The sequence below is a fragment of the Podarcis gaigeae genome (assembly GCF_964106915.1).
Source record: "Podarcis gaigeae genome assembly, chromosome: 7".
Classification (NCBI taxonomy): domain Eukaryota; kingdom Metazoa; phylum Chordata; class Lepidosauria; order Squamata; family Lacertidae; genus Podarcis; species Podarcis gaigeae.
Window position 1 is genome coordinate 35,678,159 of NC_139683.1, and position 20,568 is coordinate 35,698,726.

Here is a 20,568-nt window from a genome sequence, read left to right on the forward strand (position 1 = left end):
TGCTCTAGGGACAAGCACTCTCAACTTTAAAAGAGCAATTACTTTCAAATAAACTTTAGCCCTCTCTACTACCAATAAACAACAAAGCAAAACAAAACAAAGTATAAATAAATGAGGAGTCTCTTCTTTCTCCCCTCATGACATTTTTTCAAATAATAGCATAATAAAAAGGCAAAGATCGCAATATATTGTAATGCAAATTCTAACGGCTATATCTTACATAATTTTAGAAAATATCCTTCCAAGACATTTCTTGCCCTCGGCAATTTTGAAGTTCTGCCTTTTGTTGCTCTAAGGACCCATTCCCATGTTAGTAAAGGTCCTCGGATGCCGTCCTGTTAAGCAGATCAAAATCAAATCCAACTACCAAAGGACCATAGCATCCTTGTTAGCCCAAAGTCAGTGGTGGTAAAATTCCAGGAGCACACAATGATGATAATAATAGTGTCTCGTATCCTTTTGAAGGAAGAGTAGACAGGTATGGGTGTGCTATGTTGACTTTCCTGTCCAAAAATGTAAATAAGATATGTCAGGTGACCACTGTGAAAACAGAGCTACAATTTCTAGAGGGGTTTAACAATCCCAAGGAACTCTGAAATGTAGCTCTGTGAGAAGAACAAGGGTCCCATAACAACTCTCAGCACCTTAACAAACTACTGCTCCTAGGATTCTTTGGGGGGAAAGCTTGACTATTAAAGGGGTACTTTAAATGTATGCTGTGGATGTGGCCTCAATTAGCAGGCTGCCCTCAAGGGTTGGAGGGCACAGCTCCACCATCAATGGTGAAGTAAGAACCAACGGCCACTCTGGTTGGTTTCAGTACATGGAACGGAGGAACCATTTTGTACTTTGCCTCATGCTACAAAATATACTGGGTTGGCCCAGATTGTTTATATTACACCCCAGAGAATAACATAGCAACATTTTCATCATTTCTTTGTGCATATGTGTGAGGGGGAAGGGGGGTGGTAGCAGGGCCCATATTTAAGTTGCCTATGTTTCTTTAAGTATCTTAATGGCACAGATTTACATTAAGAACAACCAGAAGAAATAATGCAACATTATTTGTCATTATGTATAATTTTACATACATCGCTTGACTCTGAATAGCATTTAGAGCTCTAGAGAAGCAATAATGGTAGGGTTTGGTTATTCGTCTTTCATCCTAGGAGTTTACAGCCATGTGCTGAACCTACCATTTCTGTTTCTGAGTAGAGTGGTATCTATGCATCACACTATTCCGGCGTAGTTAGAAGGGCAGGAGAATCACTATAGGTTCTTACTCTAACAACTGTGATACCTACACAGAATAAATATTATATATCAAACTCCCACCCTGTGAAAATTGTACTGACAAAATAATATATTTGCATACAGAATACAGAATATTTTGCATGGTCAGCTTGTTCCTCAAAAGTATAGAAAATGTAGGTGATGGGGGGGCTAGTTAAATTTTTTTTGCTTATATATACCATCCCATTGCTGTTCTGTTACTTCTATTATATCAATCGGCCTTTGCCCCATTTACCTTAGGGGAAGGGCTTCAGTCTCTTCCCTTGAGATTATCCTTCAATTTAATGGTTCTTTCACCAGCTGGAATTTCTTTCCACAATACGAAGCTTTTCACATCCAAATCACAGCATCCCCCTAACAACACAGTATGTTTGTAGTATGGAAGTACCTTTGGAATACTATTCCTGAAAATTTCTCCTCTTAAAAAATCCATCTACTAAATGCCGATATAAAATATTATACACACATACACACAATTTCAATGAAAAAGGTTCATGAAATTCCATATCAATAAAGTATTGCTGCTAAGGGCAATATATATTTTTTTTAAAGGATTGATCTTTTTCAATTCCTGTACCAAATCAATCCTTGCACCAAATCATTCTTCATGTCAAAGAGAATTTCAGAAAACATTCCCTATAATGCATGAATGCTCCAGAATCTGTAAGATGTAGGCATTTCTAATCTCAAACTATATCTCTGTTTAAAAAAAGGCAAAACACACACACTGGCATCAAGAATATGACTTAGATGTCTCAAACTCTTTGTGTATACCACTGTTTTTATTCAATACTTCTTGTGAAAATAAAGCACACCCATGTGTCTCAGAAAAAAACCACATAATTGCAGTGTACATAAAGCCTGTCAAAGCTCTAATTTTCAATATTCTAATGAATATCAAAAGAGTCCAGCACTTCTGACTTTGACAAATTGCAGATGAGATTTTATTCATTAAGAGGACTGCTAATGTTTATTTAAATGCAATTTACTGTTGCATTATTGATTAGCTCCTGCAAAATTATCTTACAAGGAGCACGTGTAGCAAGAAGATTTCAGGTTGAGAAAGGATTTATCTAGGGAAGGCCTGTAGGCTTGATTTAGGCCCCAGGACATGAGAGTTTTAATTTATCTGGAAAGAAAGGCCTGGTGGAAGGTTTGCTTTGTTTGCATTTAGACAGCAGATGAAAGGGGTTTTGATGTTGAGCTGGGAGAAAATGGCTGCCATTCTTGTTATTCATACAGAGAACTGAACAGAAAGCCGGGAGGGTGGGGGAGAGAAATCTATTACAGGGGGCAAGATTTTTATTTTTTTTAAAAAAAAAAAATCTCCCCCCCCTCCTCCAGTCATTTTCTCAATTGGACTGGATGCAGCCTATTTCCACCCAAAAGAAAGCAAATAGAGAATTTGTTGCTTTTTATCTAAAATCTCTATGTTTAAGAAAATGATTGACATTGCATTTCTTATAGTCTTTACATTTTGTGAAGTATATTTGGTCACAATCATAGTGTTCTGTCCAGAGTATGTTAATAGAATTGTGGATTTGGCTTAGGAAATCCAGATGCAGTCATGAACTTCCTGATGTGTCAAATTTGTTAGAGCTGGAATTGTGGGTGTAAACCTGGTGTTGTCAGTGTCATCTGTCCACCTCACAGATCCCCACCAACATTCTAGTCAATGTAGCTAGTTTTGCGACTTGTCATGCGCTTGCAAAAGAGTGACTGCAGTTGGATCAGGGAAATTGAGAACAATCTAATGATGATTGCGGAACATTTTAATACAAGCTGGCACAATAATCTGGCACATATTTTTGTTTTGGCGTCCTTCTGATATGGTACTGGTGGTCATCACAGAGCATGGCATGTAAGAAATTGATACTGTATCCAATGGTGTCCATGCACTAATTGAATAAACCACTGCTCACACAATGAGATTTCATCTTCCTCTCCTATCCCCTGAAGCTCCTGGTGCACCCCCAATATCTGTTCTAGAGGGTTGGGGAACCTTCTGAAGCAGATAAGGAGAAGTGTGGGTTGTTGTAGGGAGGTGGATAAGAAATGGAAGCCATATTGTAGAAATGCTACATTGGATTCTGCCCATAGAGTCAAGTAGAAGAATCTATGGTCTACATGTTATTATCCTGTTCCAGTTTTGACATATAACCGACTATGCCTAAGCTGTGAATCTCACACGTCTGAGGGGACCTAGGCTTGATCACGTGCACACATACACTCGCTCATACTTTCAAACAGATACAAAATCAAGGCAACCTCAACAGTGTGAATGCATAATGCACCATTGTCTAGGAAACACAGCTATGTAATAGAATGTAGAAATGTGATCCCAGGAACAGAATATAGATAAACTAGTGTATTCTTTGTTGTTTTTCTCCATGTGTGTTGATCTGACTTTGTTTTGAAGAATTGAAGTGTTTTATTTATGTACGTATTTATTAAATTTCTGTACTGCCCTTCATCCAAGGAACACAGGGCAGTTTACAATATATAAACACAAAATGCACAACATAGTAACAAACGAGAACAATACCCCCCCCCAAATTAAATGGCTGTAGATTGTTTAATTAGCCAAAGGCTAATTAAGAGGAGTGTTTTTGCCTGCCGACTAAATATATGTAATTAAAGCTCCAGGATAGTCCCCCTGTGGAGAGCATTCTAGAAGTGGGGATTAAAGTGGGGAGTACCACCTTCTGGACCTCTCATGGAGGAAGCACATGAAGAAGGGCCTCAGATGCTGATTGCAGTGTTCAGGTTGGTTCAGATGGGGAGAGGTGGTCCTTGAGCTATTGAGGTCCTGAGCTGTAGGGAGCAGCAGGAGGTACACTCTAGAAGGTGGAGGCAGACAAGGGCCCACAACCTAGTATGTGATTCCTTAGCTGGAGTAGGCTCTGAACAGGTGAGCTTCACCTACCTCATTGAGCCCAAATGATGCAATCAACATGCAAGGTATAAAAAGGAAGCAGAGCTGAGATGCTGTGTTTGCTCAACTGCCCATGTAGATAGTCCTTGGCTGGGATGCTCCAGGACCTCAGTGGGACTCTGCTTCAGGTTTGATGCTGGACTGTGTTTACTGACTGTTGGATTTTGGACTTGACCTAGTGTATACACCAGTGGGACCTGCTGCCAGGTAAGCCAAGAGATCAGGATACTCACATCTATCTGGTCTAGGGAACCACCTACTAACAGTGTTTTAGTCTTATTTGGATTGAGCTTCAGTTTTTTGGCTCTCATCCAGACAACCATCCAGCACATCCACTGCTACACCTGCAGCTGTAAAGGAGAAGTGGAGCTCTGTGCCATCCACATATTGTTGACAACGGACTCCAAAATTCCAAATAATCCCACTGAGTTGTTCAAGCCATTTCATGGCTTGTGGCCTTTCCCTAAGCTATGGAGTATACCAGGGAGCCAAAGGGCTCCAGAAAGCATGAGAGGGTACTTAACAGTGATTGTGCCAGCAGCCTGAGCCATTTGGATGTTCCAGAGATTGGCCAAAGTTTGATAGTCATATCAGCTGAAAAATCCCCAGAGCCATCAGCCTCCAAAGGCATACCATCCTAATGGGTCTCCCACCTCTGCCTAGGGGTAAAAAGCTGAAAGCCTAAATCTCAACAGAGGTGATCTGACCATGACAAGGGACTGTTGTCAATATCTCCCACTTTTAGATCACCCTCTTCCTGCCCAGTTGAGATAACAAGGTCCAGAGTGTGGTCTGCCACATGCATTAGGCCAATGACATTACATTGGAGGAGGAGGGGAGGGGAGTGCATGAGTCTGAGACCTGGGCTTGTTCTCTTCCTGTTAAACTATTTATAATGCTATTGTTACTAACTAGTCTTTTTTAAAGACCCCAGTGCAATAGTGTAATGCGATTGTGAAATCATATTTCTTAGAGTTTCTTAAAAATATGTTACTTTAAAAATTCAAGTCATTTCAAATAAAAAGCATGTACCACCCAGAGAGGCAACGTATTTGATATTACATGTTTTTGAATTAAAGAGAAAATAGTTATTTGGGGTTTGTGCTGTTTTTCATTAACAGTTTCCCTTAGTGATGGCATATATGCATTATTTCCATTTTTATGAAACGGCATCCTGTAAATCATTCACGTACCCTTTTCTTTGCCTGGAAATGGCCTCCCATGAAAATGCTGCCTTTAATGTCAAATCAAGGAGTAGCAAAGCTTAGCTGGAGTCTCTGTTCCAAATTCTGGTGTAAGTCCAGTGAGTTCAATGGAATTATACAGAGGATAAATCAGGCCCTTCATGTCTAGCAGGTATACTATAAATTTAATTTCATGGCAAACTGAAGTCTATTACAGAAAATCACAGAGAACAGCCATCTCAGCAAGGCCATCTTTCTTTTTTATGGAGTCTTTTTGTGTGTGTTTCTAGCTTTTGCAAGCTTTGTCTGCACCTGCCAATAAAAAGATGTTTTTTTTGTTGGGAGTACAATGCCGACAAATTAACCAGCAAACACATTTCCAGTAGATGGTCACAGCAGTAACTCAGGGAGAAACTGATGGGCCTGTTTTAACTTTAAGGGAGTGCGCAATTTTACACTTGTTGGCAACTTCTTCTAAGCCAGTCAGCTCTGCTGCTGCGAGTTTCTAACCATTTCACTTTAAGAAATTGGGGTGGAATTAAAAGAGTGGAGCATAACTCAAAAATTGCTTACCTTGCCCTGATTTCAAGGTAATAAGTTTGGATGTTCTGAATACCCTATGGAGAAACATGGAGATTCCTGCCAAGTAACTTAATATTTGGTACCTTGCCAGTACGACCTCTGACTGCCCTGAGGATTGACACTGTGTCCCTTTCTGTCTTTGCAGAACTAATTGCTTATTGAAATGAAATTAGAGCTGCAAATCAGCGCCCTGTTGTGATTAGAATCTGTTTGAACTGAATCTTGCTGCAACACTGTGAATTTAATCTCCGTCTCCTCTGAAAATCACAAATTTATGTTGATTCTACTGCACACACAAGGACTACAGAGGGTTGTGCACCATTTTATTGTAAAATATATTATGCAAACAGTTTGTGAAAAGGGCAGTGCTTTTTCTATGAGCACACTTATGGCTCAGTTTACACCAGAGTGGCATTAAGCTGTCAAACTCACAAATGCAGTGCTGCGAATGGGCTGCGGTGCTATTTTAAAAATATTTTGCATCATCATGGGCCATTAAAAAAAATCACTGGCATTTTTACTGTAAATATTAGGTGGGAAGAAGCTGTAGCTCAGTGACAAAGTGCATACTTTGCATGCAAAACGTTCCATGCTTAATTTGTGACATCTTTAGCTAGGGCTATGAAAGGCTTGGCTGAAAACCATGGGGAGTGGCTGCCAGTTATAGTAGATCAGGAGTAGCCAATGCAGTGCCCTCCATATGTTTTTGGACAGCAACTTCCACCAGGCCCAGCCAGCATGGTCAATGACCAGGGTTGCTGGGATCTGAAGGACACCACATTAGTTGTTGCTGGTGTAGATAAGAACTGAGATGGTCTGATGCAAACTCCTGTCTTAGTTGAACAATCAAATGAGTTTTAGTCAATTAACCAGCTTAATCTACATATGTTTTCACATGAGGTTAAAATCTATAGACCTAAAAGAAAAAATTGTGCATACTTTGTAGTTAGATGATGGTCATGTGATAGAGCCGCTTAAAACATCTGCACTGCCTTCCCATATGCTGAGTTCAAGGTTCTTCTATAAATGTACGAAGCCCTGAACAATTTGTGTCCTTGATACCTTAAAAACCACCTGGGTTCCTGTAATCAAGATTGAATACAGAGATCATCCAGAGGACTGCTGGTAGTTGTCCTCCATGTTTCAAAGTCTGACCAGATTCAACTTAGAAGTCAAGCATTTAGTGTCACTGGTTCTCCCAGAGATCTGGCAGCAGAAGCGCCAACTTCTCATGATGATAGAGGGGGCCTGATGCGATGTCCTGATGTCACACGTGTGGTGTTGTGAGGAGCCAGGGGACAGAGATGAATATCCTCTGAACACTGAGAGGGACCAGCCCCCTCAAAAAAATTGTCCGCCCGAAAGTGCCTTCACCCCTAGGAGCAGGTGCTTACATCTGGCAGTATTGCTGCCAGACATCTCTTAATGACTTTTAAAATGCTGACAGGCCTCTTCAGTTATTTGTTATTTTTAAAAAGATGAGCCAAGCATTTTTATGATTATTTTATAGTATTATTGTAGCCTGTGTTTTGCTTTGTTTGCACATATTGTTGTTCACCACCTTGATATTTTATATGTGTGGACGGTATGTAACTATTGTTATAATTAAATGATGCACGCATCTATAGCATTATATTAGATGAGACAGTACTCTCACCTGCAATGTTTTAGTTCCCCATATCTGGATAAGTGAATTTTCACTTAGTGAATGTTGGTAAAGCGGGACCTCCCATGTCTTCTTCACTAGCTTATCTCTCTTGTTTGCTCCAATTACATCTCAGCATTCCTTCCTGTTTCCTGATTCCATGGAAACTAAAGAGGAGAGGCTATCAAACTATTTGTAACTGCCCCAGAGACAAAGAATATGCAGAACTAATTAAGTGGGCAAGTGGGCTTGCATCCAAATACAAGGACATATGCCTACACCCTTATCTACAGACATTCTGCAGACTGGGCGTACAGTGACTACATGCAAACAAAATGCTTACCAAAAAGTCTAGGAAATACATATAGATAATGGTGGGGGCCTAGATTCATCCTCCCACTTTCTGTCATGTGCCTTGAATGACTAAATAACTTTGGGTTCAGTTAGGAACACCATTATTTAAAACATTGAGAATAATTCCCCCCATTAACCATCCATAGCATACTTCACAGTGTTTTGCTATAAACATTTGTTTAGACCGTTCTGCCAAAATGTACTCAATACTCGTAAGAGATCAGGCTGGTCTGCCCTTTTTAATTACTGATTGACTGCTCTTATATCAGCACAATGGGTTTAAAAATACACTTGGAATAATAAGGTGGTTTTGAGATAAATAAAGGTGTCGCATAGTGATAAGGGAAACGATGGCTTTGCCATTAAATGCCATAATCTTCAAATGAGGCAATCTTGGCTATCTGATCAAGATTAGGAGACTCAAGAGTCCTGAGAAACTTTATTGAATGCTAATTGCTAATGCTGGAGAAAGAAGACGTGTTCTCAAAGGTGGTGGTTTTTTTGGGGTGGGGGGCAGTAGGAAGTAGCATTGCAGATGCAAAGATGGATCAGCACAACATGGCTGCCAAAAAAAATATCTTTGCCAGTGAGTGCCATCACAAAAAGAGCCCTGGGTGTGGGAACTGCTGCAGTGTGTGCTTTTTCCAATCTCATGTTCATGTGAGATAAGCCAGCAAAGCGCCTCCTCCCATGCTAACACTTGTCCAGTTTCCAGAGTTGCAATTGGCATAGGAAGAAGCTACATTGATGACTTCACCCATGTGACCTCTCACTGGAGCAGTGTGCAAATGGACTCTCAAAATTCTCCACTCTATTTGCGGACAGAGAAACTGATGCGGGGACTGTGTTACCAAGTTTCTCCAAGGGGGAGGAGTAATTTTCTAACAGTTTGTCAGTGGCAGCAATAGCAGAGTTTCTTCCTTTTTGTGGCACCCAGAATTTTTCATGCTCCACAATGACATGGATCTAGTCTTTTTCCAGGGCATGGTGTATGGGGAGATGAGTGGTGGTGGTAATAGCATGGTGGCCACCACAAAATGTGTTGGAGGATATCTGAAGAAAACTCTGCAATGTGGTTTTCCTTTTGTGGGGTCATGGAAGGGCTAGAGAAAAAAGGTCTCACCCCCCCCCCCCGTAAGGTGCCTTTTGGGAAATACCATCTTAGCTCTGTTTTGGACTCATTCCATTATTAGAGCAGCATGGAAAAGATACCCAGTGCAGTGCTTCCAGTGCTGCTGAGGGCAGAACATTTGATAAATGTACTATGGAAAGGATCAAAGTATAGTTCCAAGGTTGAGTCTTGGGTAGGAATTAGATACACTGATGGCTTGGGAAGAAAATGTTTTAATTTTTAGATGCTTGTCTCAGGTCTCTGCCAATTCTGTGAAGGACTGGAAATTTTAGCTGCTTAAGTCAACTGGGGGATTTTTCTACCCTAGGGGAAAAAAACCTAGGGGAAAAAATTGACTGGCTGTATTGCCTCCTGGAACTATGCTTGCCTGACAAGAGGATGATGAGATATATTATCAATATGTCTTTGTGGATGGTGGTATAGTAACCTCTTAGATTTGCATGGATGCAATGTATCCTACTGTACAGAAGTAAGAATCACATCCATTGCTCCACCTTCCTCAGTATGTGGGCCCACAAGGGTTGCCCATGAAGGTAAGCAGTCTTTTGGCTGAAAAAGATGCTCTCCAATTAAAAAATCTGGAGATGCACCCTCCCTACCTATGTGATAGCCATCATTGTTTAGCTGCATAACGGTGTGCCTTCTGCTGACCTACAAAATGGGTGTCATAGATGCATACTTCAAACTTCTTGTATTAATCTGTGAGTGAGGGGAAAGCAGATCATGGTAGGTTTATTTTTTATTTAACATAAGTTATATAGTGCTTACTAGTTTATATACTAGAACAAGAAGATCTCTAATCATTTTACAAAACAAAAACTGAAATGTTCATTAAAAATAATAAAAACTACATTTTAAAACATAAGTAAAATCAGTCCTTTTCTAAAACATTTGCAGCAGTTGGACAAGAGGCATCAATAAGTGCAGATTAAATGCATAAGACAGTGTGACAGAATAACTCAGACCAAGTTACTTTCTGGAATTGGAGCTTATGGCAACCAATCAATTTGCAATAAAGTAGACTTGGAAATGCAGACTTAGATATAAAATTCAAAGTTCAGTTTCTTCCCTGAGATTGTCTCCTGTTGAGATTGTCATTAGCTGGTTTTCCTTCCATTTCCTAACAAGCAATGGCCCTAGGCACACACACCTTGAACTGCATATCACCTAACCGTTAATCATTCTGACTGCAGTGCACTAACTTTACATTATTAGGCGAATTCAGCACTGATTGAGACCCTCTAGTGATCTTGATGGAGTACAATCTATTGTTTGCAGCACTTGTCTTAACCACATAATCACTGCGCATATTTACACCTTACCATTTGTCATTATAATTAAAGAGATTGAAAGGACCTGGGTGTGGTGGAACAGGATGGGGGATTCAGATACAGGAGGACAGGGTTACTACCGTACTTCAGGGTTGCTGCTGAACTGCTGCTTATAGGTATGATACAACCATTTTTATTTACATGTTCCCATCTATTGATAAATGATATGATACCTGCCTGATAGGTTTGTTCTGGATTTAAAAAACTGTTTGCCAAACTCTTTGAATTTACAGGCCTAGGCTCACTTACCTGGCAGCAAGACTCATTGATTTTAACAGGGCTTACTTCTGAGCAGACATACAGAATTATACTGTTAAGGTTTTAAAATGAAATAAAAAATAGTAGCACTGCAAAGATTAACATCTGTTGTGATGCAAGTCCTTTTTATTTCAGGAAAAAGATTATCCTAACAATAATAAACAATAAGTAAAAACTGTAGCTTAACAATAACTGAAAGTCATTGTATATAAATCTTAATCCACAACTAACCCTAGCATAGAGATTCAGTGTAGAAGTAAATCAAAATATTATGGAAAATATAAGTGAACATAAGAACAGCACAATTGATTCATTCTTTTATGGTCTTCAAAAAGGGAGGAATGAAGATGGGGAAATGTTTTTAAAAGAACAAAAATGAAGAGAAAAAAAGGTTGTCAGATTCCTAATAAAGCATGCAGCTGAACTTTGTCCTGCATCGTATTATTCCAATAATGAAATAGACTCCATTTCTGTATAAATGTTTCCCCTCTCTTATGATGTTAGTAAGTTTAATCATACTGACTAGATCCCAGGTTGTTAGTGTGCTCTGACCCACAGAAAACTTGTCACTTTGTCAGATGTGTGAAAGGGCCTAGCATCACAGTACATGATGAGTATGTGACAAAGTGGGCTCTGGCCTGTGAGAATGCCACCATACATTTATTAGTCTAGTAAAGTGCAACAGGACACTTTCTTGCTTTTGCCACAATAGTCAACATGGCTGCCCCTCAAGAAGCAGGATTATATTAAACTGCAGTAAATGGCAACAATATTGGTCAGTGGGACTCTAGCAATGGCTTCTGTTTCATTTATAGTAGGGCGGTTCAATGCATGGACCTCAAAGCCTTTTTTAGCACCCTCAGCAACTTTTGATCCCTCCCCTAGCCCTTGCACTGCCTTCCCAAAGCCCAATGAGTGAGGCACTGGGCTTCGGGAAGAAGACATAAAGGCTCTGACAGGGTCCTTGAGTCCTGCCTTCTCCTTCTAAAAGCCTACTAAGCAGTTTCCCAGCTTTGGGAAGGAGGTGGAAGGGCTTTAGGACCCCGTCAGAGCCCTCATGTGCTCTTCTCAAAGCCCAGTGCCTGCTAACCCAACTTTGGAAAGGCAGTGTGAAGCTCAGGCATCAAATTTTGGCCTAGCTCCCCACCCCTAACAAGGCAGTGTGTAGCCCATAGGTTCTGTGTTGAAGTACTCTTGTGGCTCACTTGGTGTGAAAAGTTGGAATGCCCTGATCTAGAGGGTGATTCAGTTCCATCTTCTCAATATTTTTTTAGCTCTAGATTGCCCTGACTAACCCTTATAGTGAAGAAATATCCTTCCAGTCCACTTAAGACTTCAGTATACAGTAAAGATCCATATCCAGCAAAATTCAAGAACATGGTTGTGATTTGTTAAGTGATGGTGTGGCAGAGCTTGGTTCACCAGTACCTCTGTCCATGGCAGAAGAAAATGAAGTAGGAAAGCAGAAAATGGGAATGAGGAAACTAGAAGGCCCACTTCCACCTCCCCACAACTGTCATAGAAACAGTCCAGAGGATATTAGAGGGAAGCAGGGTATACGTCTGTTAGCTTGAACAGCTAGAAAGGAACATCAGGGAATCAGCAAACTGTACACATTCTCCAGGGCTCGAGAGACAATGGGGTTAGAACTCTGTAGGTGGCTCCAATGGGAGAGGTACTCTTCTTTTTCCTAACGAATGAGGAGCAGGTCCTATTGTTTGGGAAGAAAGAGCAAAAGGGAATTCCATTTACTCTGTATTGCACCTCTGAGTGAACAAAGAAGTGTTTCTGTGATAATGGTGCTCATCGTAGCCAAATAATCTAAACCTAAAGTTTACTAATCAATCACTCTTTAGGTTGAAGCATAATGTTCCCTTGCCACACACAGAGAGATATAGCATCATTCCCTCCATGACATTGTAGGACATGGTGAGTTGGGTGCTATTGTCAAGGACAGCCACTTTTGGTAATTGCTGCCTTCCAGTGTCACAGCAAAAAAAATGTTTAATGCCACAGAAATGGATGGAGAAAGTAGGGCATTGGCTGGACAGAGGGCAATACTTAATCGCCATCTGACACTGTTTTTACCACTGTGGAGCCATTACAATTTCTCCTGAAAATTAGGCAGTTAGAATCCTGCAAAATTAGGTAGTTAGAATTGGTATTGATACTCAGGATATTGTCTTGGTAATTCTAGTGAATGCTACACTGTGTACTGGCACTGCAATACATTCTTTTAAAGATCTGGCTGGTTGCCAGAGTCACACAAGGTTGAAATCCCTAATGGACACAAGGTTTATTTAGTTAGCAAAGCATTTCAGTGCATGTATACTTTCACACATATCATTGGAGGGCCCACTTAAGAATGGAAGTGGCTGCTGGATTCTAAAGCATTATTTGTGATCATCCCCATATGAACCAGTTATTCCCTAAAATTACTCATATTCTTTCCCCATTCAAACTCTGTGGTTCAGGTAATGCAACATTTCTTAACACACACACATCATGCCAAATCAGATCATCTTACGTTGGGAATATAAATACTATTTTATCAATCCATATTAATTTAGTGTATTAGCCCAGCCTTTAAAGATACAGTGGTGCCCCGCAAGACGAATGCCTCGCTAAACGAAAAACCCGCAAGACGAAAGGGTTTTCCAATTTTTTAGCGGCTTCGCAAGACGAATTTCCCTATGGGCTTGCTTCGCAAGACGAAAGCCCATAGGGAAATCTCCGGGGACAGTGGGGAAGCGCAGCGCGCCTTCTCCTCTGTTCCCGGACCTGTCCTAAGGCTTGCGGTGGGAGGTCCGGGAACAGAGGGGAAGGCGCGAAGGGCTTCTCCTCTGTTCCCGGGGCTTGTGGTGGGAGGAGGGTTTTTCCTCCCCACCGCCAACATTCAGAACAGCATTCTGAATGTTGGCGGTGGGGAGGAAAGCCCTCCTCCCACTGCAAGCCTTCAGGACAGGTCCGGGAACAGAGGGGAAGGTGCACAGCGCTTCTCCTCTGTTCCCGGGGCTTGCGGTGGGAGGAGGGTTTTTCCTCCCCACCGCCAACATTCAGAACAGCATTCTGAATGTTGGCGGTGGGGAGGAAAGCCCTCCTCCCACTGCAAGCCTTCAGGACAGGTCCGGGAACAGAGGGGAAGGTGCGCAGCCTGCTGCCCCGCGCGAGGGGCACTCTTAAGCAGAGCGCCCCTCGCGCGGGGCCGACATTCGCCGCTTGGAGAGCCCTGCGGGGAAGTCCTGCAGGGTTCCCCAAGCTGCGAATGTCTGCGCCGCGCGAGGGGCGCTCTGCTTAAGAGCGCCCCTCACGCGGGGCAGCAGGCTGCTATCCGCAGCTTGGAGAGCCCTCTGGACCTCTTCTGAAGGCGGGTGGGGGGCAAAAGTCTTTGTCCCCCCTGCCTGCCTTCCCGGGGGATTTTAAAATGCTGGCGGGCGGCAGCGCTGCCGCCCGCCAGCATTTTAAGATCGCCCCGGACAGCGGAGAAGTCTCCGCTGTCCCGGGAAGGGGGGGAGCAAAGACTTTCGCCCCCCCACGTCGGCCTTCAGAAGAGGTCGGGGGACAGACTGTCCCCAAACCTGGTCTGAAGGCGGTTTCCATAGGAACGCATTGATTGATTTTCAATGCATTCCTATGGGAAACCGTGCTTCGCAAGACGAAAAACTCGCAAGACGAAAAGACTTGCGGAACGAATTAATTTCGTCTTGCGAGGCACCACTGTAACATGTTTACCCCCTATCACTGCTCTTCATTTAAAGCAGTATCATATTGCTTTAAACAGTCATGGCTTCCCCAAAAGAATTCTGGGATCTGTGGTTTGTTACGGATGCTGAGAGTGGTTAAGAGACCCCTATTCCCTTCACAAAGTTGCAATTTTCTTTGTGGTTTAGCAATCAATCCTTCCTCTCAGGGAACTCTGGGAATTGTAGCTATGTGTGAGGAATCAGGTCTTCTAACAGTTCTCAGCATCCTTATCAAACTCGAAATTCCAGGATTCTTTGGGGAAATCCAAGACAGATTAAAGTGGTATGAAATTGCTTTAAATTTATAGTGTAGATGGGGCCTTAGAAAATGAAAGCCCTTATGGAATTAGGCCTGCTAGAGAAATATGCCCTTCAAATCAGACCATTCCTTTTGCCCTGGATGAGGAAGGGTAGGGTAGGCTGGGTAGGGGACATGAAGATACAACATCACTGAGAGAGGAGGAACCACGAAGATATTTAAACCCACATTATTCCTCTTCCAGCCTCTTCGGAATTTTGGAACCTGCTTACTAATAACACCTGGTGGGACAGCGTGGAACTACTGCACCTGACTTCTCAGTACTGTATGTCACTTCTGGTGATGGAGAGAGAGAGAGTTGAGGCAATGAGGAGTTTGGTGGAGTGCAAACACAGCAGTATCAGATTGGCTCTGTAGCTACACCTGCACCACACTAACTTCCCCACCGCCCTTCCCTTCCCCCTCTAGGTGTCTGGCATGATATGCAGTGTTGGGAAGCCAGGTCACTACCTTCACTTGCATTCTGCGCTGGCCTTTAGATGAATTTTTGGCCTAGTCCTGTGGACAGGTGTTTTTCTTTACTGTAGTTGAGGATGGGTTGAGGACAGTTAGGTTTTAACTGGGTTGAATGATCACATATGATAGGGAGGAAGGTAAAGGTAAAAGCACCCCTGACCGTTAAGTCCAGTCAAGGACGACTCTGGGGTTGCGGCACTCATCTTGCTTTACTGGCCGAGGGAGCTGGCGTTTGTCCGCAGACAGCTGCGGTCAGGAAGGTTAATAGGTTGAGAATGAGTTGACACGTGCACCCTTGGTGGGTAGTAGGCGTTTCCTGAAGCTGGTTGCTGTGGGACCCACAGCAGAATGTTGAGTGCCTCTGAAGCCAACCCGAATCACCTGATCCTAGTTGTGGGGTCCCAGTAATGGAGGCAGCTCCCTTCACACGTGAATGGGTGGCTCTTAAGGGGTGAGGCTAATGGCAGCACCTCTCAATAAACAGGGACATGCTTGCTCAATACAGATGAGTTGGTATAGGCAAGATTAGCTTCCTGCACTGTCACCATCCTCTGCAGAGTACATATATTTGTAAATAAAATGTGGTCCTAGTTCCACCCAGCTACTTCTGCCTTGCCTCTTTATTCCCAGCTCTGTCTACAGTCTGCTGTTTTTCGTTTTTGTAAAGCACTGTGGTATGCTTTAGGGAGGCATTTAAACACATGCACCCCTGCATTATCTATTCATTGCACAAGAATATGGGATAAGTACCATATCTTACTCCACAGAAATAATAATATGGGAAGAAATCTTTATAGACCATTGGTGGTTCTCATCGAAACAGACCAACGGGGCTATTCCTCTCCTCTTGGAAGTTATAGAGGGGAAGTAGTTAATGAAGAAATTACCATGGAAATAGAGGAACGGGGTGCCAACTTGAATAAAATATGGGGGGGGGAGCCCTGTCCCACATAATTGATCACATGACGTACACACACACCTTTTGAATGGCAATGCCCATCAACTTGGGGGGGGGGCAATATTTTATTGGGGGGAGGGGCTGAAGCCCCCTCAGCCCCTAGGAGTTGACTCCTATGGTGAGGAATTTAAAACAACAACAATAACCCACCAGGTTTTTAAATGCATTCTAAACAAGTGGTCTAGGCAATGAATTCCATTGATTTCAATGGAAGCTACTTCCAAGTAATGTATTCAGGACCAGGGTAGCAGAATATAAGGTCTCTCTCTCATGCCAGTGACTTTTGATACAGGTGGAGTCCTTTATGTTCTATATCACAGGTCACTTTCACTGTATATTGTCAGCCTGGAGACCTCTCATTTCTAGATTTCATTTGTCATCCCTACAGTTATACACATTTTGTTATTTTAATCTTTTCCCATAATTAAATGGGGAGGCAATTTCAGTGTAACAGTAATAAACACTCATTTGATGAAAAATGGCTCCTCTTAATGTATTGTAAGTAAATGATTAATAGTAAAGCAATTTTCTGTTTCAGCTGAAACTTCAGCCAACTACTTCCATAGCTTTTTAGAAAGTTATATTGCTTGGTATGGTTGTCTTTTCATTTTTTACAAACATAGCATATCCATGTTCTATACCTGAAAAACAGTTTACAGAGTCTGTACTTTTTAAATATAAAAAAGTAAGAGATGAAAAGGAAAGAAGGCTTGATAGGTCTACAGTAGCTCATTAAATACTAAAATACCATTTCTATTTTACATAATTTAACATGGCAAACTATAAAAAAGGTGAAAACTGCAATCCCTAGGCATGCGTTTAAAACATCCTCATTTAGATGCTAATTTTGATTCCTGGTGTATGGCATGGTGTTATTTTTTATAAAAAAAAACCATTAACAAAGGGGTAGATTACTTAAAAGGCATTATTAAGCCAAATATGTATGAGTTTTCTGATACCAAGTGGCCTTTTATGACTGAATACAACTGCTAAGTAGAATAACATGAAGAAATGTGTTTGAAAAGTAAAAATACAAGATTTCTTAAAAATAATAATTAAATAGAACATATATTGTACAGGTTAAAAAAATAAATTATTTGAACAAGCACATAATACTTATTTAAAGTAATTAAAGACCCTATGATCCGAGGGAAATTTGTGTAATAAGTAAATTATGTGATGCATCCAACACTGAGGTAACAGTGAAACAAACTTCAAAAAGCTTTGAATAAATAATAATAATAATAATAATAATAATAATAATAATAATATACCTAGTCCTGTGTACTAATAACCCAGCACTGACAGAAGAGTGAAATGAAAGGTAAGGAAAAGAAAAAAACAGGCAAGTGCATTGTCTCCTGTTGAGACTGAGCTCATAACCAACAGGATGGATAATATTAAAATGAAAACTGCTCAGACAGAAAAGACAGAAGAACATGTTTTGTACTGAATTAAGCCCATGAGAACTTCAGATAAGGAACCTCATGGACAGCATAGTGCAGAAAGAGAGGAGTGGAGAAGCAAAGAGGGAGCAAAAAGTATTCCTAACTCCTATACTAGCCTTGCAAATTGGGCTTTAAACTCCAAGGAGTTTAAACACTGCTTTGTGAAGTTCACCGTGGGAAGCTGCTAATAAGGAAAGGGTGAAAATAACTTTGGTACACACTCTGCACTTTGCTCCACACATGCTGATGTTCCATTGACACCAGCACTGCTCAACAACCTCTTTCAGATGATAAGACATCTCCCAATTCCGCCTTGCACAGGTCTTTGTAATCTGAAAGATCGTCATAATCCAGATCACAATGGTTTTGGCATGTGCAAATGGGTGCGGTGTTTTTATTCCGAATTTTAAAAAGTTTCCTTTTTTAAAAAAATTAACCACACTATCCCCATACCCTTTGTAGAAACTGTAGGTTTTGCATAATCTACAGGAAAATGTTTGTTTTTCAATTAGTCGTCACATAATGGTAACAAGGGTAGAAACAGCAAACATCTGGGCTGGTGCCAGCCAGCAATGAAATCAAATTAAATGAGATGAATGAAAATTAAATTTGATCAAAGTCTTGACAACTGTTTTGTGCATAAAATATTGAATAATTCTGTTGCCTTTCACAGTATCATTTTTAGTTCACCTTTTAGGTAAGGGGCAAACCCCAGACAGGAGGTCATTAATTTCCCCCATTCAGCCTCCTCTCCCTCTGAGCCTCTAGAATTAATAGGACTGCATATTAATCAGCGGCTTATAGTTCTCTTTACAGAAGAAGGTGGTGAGAGAGGGACAGCCTCTATTTATGCCATTAGCTTTCATTGACAAATAAAGGCTGTTCTGCCTGCTGGGCTGTCACTTAAGATGCCTGGTTACAGCTGAGCCACAGATACATTTGATATTTTATGCATTTACAAAAGGAGGGAAAGGGTAAGGTGGAATATGCAACACAGACAATGCAGAATTTAGCTGCATGCAGTGAATCTGTTCCTTGCCGGGAACCAATCTTCAGATGTCAGTTATCCATATTGCAGAATAAGCAGCCGTTCCAAGGGACTCTCACACAGCTGTAAGCAGGTTTAAGATTAAAACAGTGGGGTGCAAACCATGTTTTTACAGACTGTCATGCAGTAACATCTTCTATCCCCTTTGATAGCTACCAAAGCGCTCTTTGTAAACCCCTATGATTAATTCCCCCCCTTTCAAAAAAAAGAAGAAGAAAAAGAAAGAGAGCATCAATGGGGGTGGATGCGTTAATTATTAAAGATTGCTTATGTCATAAAAAGAGGAACTTTTGCAGTAGATACAGAAATCCTTATCCCATTGTTTTACAAAGTTTATCAAAAAAAAATTTTAGTACACTGAAGTGATTATAGAAACCTTTGGAGTTTGTTGACCTCCATGGCCACCCATCCTATTTTCACACCTGGTCAATCCCTGCCATTTCCTCCCCCTCATCTTGTCTTGATAAACTTTGTATGGGCACCAGTTCTATGTTCCATGTGGTTCCTGGCTCACGCCAGATTCTAAAAGCAAGCAAGCAAACAAACAGTCATATTGCAGAAGCGGTGGTGGTAGTAGCCATAGGAGCAGAAATAGCAGTAGCCGCAACAGCCACTGTAGCCACTTTGTTTTCTATTTTAAAACATTTATATTCCACTTTGAAATTAATATTAAAGGTTTTGCCACTTTTGGGGGAAGGTTTGCAGAAAGGAGGCTATATGGTTTGCTTTTAGCAAAGAATTCCACAACACTGGACCTGCTTTAAAGGAGATTTATTTAGTCTTCTCATAGGCTGGAATCTGAAGATGGACCACATCAGAAGGTCTTAAGAGCCAATGAGAAAGGCATTCTCTGTGCCATAAGAGCAGGAGCTGTGCCCTCCCCAACGCCGCTCCCCCAAAATGGAGCTATATCTATATTTGTCAACATATTGGAGCAATGACAAAGACCTGTTTGAACATCACACTAAGCAAAAACATGGCTTAGGAGGAATGCATTATGAGCATGTACCTTGAAAGTGGGCTCCTGGGGAGGAGACTGTGATTGCTTTGCTACGCTCCTGTTGTTTTTTGCTGTGCAACCCCACACCATTCCATGGCTTGGCATGGGTTCATGGTTTACTCTCTCCAGACTAACCAGGAGCCATAAGCGGGGTTTGCTCTTTGTTTACTGTTTTTGGCTGGAATAGTTAAACCCATGCTCAGATGACATGCTAACCCCAATCATGGCATCACTCAGCACTGCAGAAAAATGACTAGAGATGTGTAAAGTGGCATCTCCTCTTTGGCAGCTCATGAATTCATGCTAAATTTTCCTTAGCATGATATGCAAACAAGCCTGTAGTCTTCAGACTTCTGTAGATTAGATACATATTACAAGAAGTTAGGAAGTGGCTATTTTGAGACACTGATAAAATTCTGCAAAGTGGTATCTGAAGCTTGGTTCCAGATACTTGGTGACTCCCTACAGAATTGCCTGTGTAAATGTGTGGGGTTGCCAATGCACATCCTACCTGGAAGGGCGCATGTGAAGATACCTGGTGTTTGGACCATAGCACCCTCATATTCCATTCTCTAGGTGGATAAGGAACCTGTGTGTGATGTTCCTTTCCCTGACTGTCCTTTGAAGGAAGCTGTAATCATGCCTATTGCTGCCAGGAACTGAATGGTGGGGAACTAAACCCCAGCACCCGACCATCCAGTCCACCACTGAACTGCTAATTAGTGTATTCACTGCTTTTAAGGGGGCTTCACAAGCACAGTCCAGACAGAGAAATGTAATTTAATATGTCTTTGATAAATGTCTTTGATTTTTTTTGGGTCTTTAATACTCTAAATTTCAATAATATATATTTTCTTTGTGGCTGTTTTTTAAATGAACCAA

The 20,568-nt window shown here is 41.5% G+C and overlaps 1 long non-coding RNA gene across 2 annotated transcripts in view; it reads left to right on the forward strand.

The window, feature by feature from the left end:
- LOC310848722 overlaps positions 1-20,568 on the forward strand; it is a 268,150-nt gene that overhangs the window by 58,432 nt on the left and 189,150 nt on the right. The window lies entirely within an intron of this gene.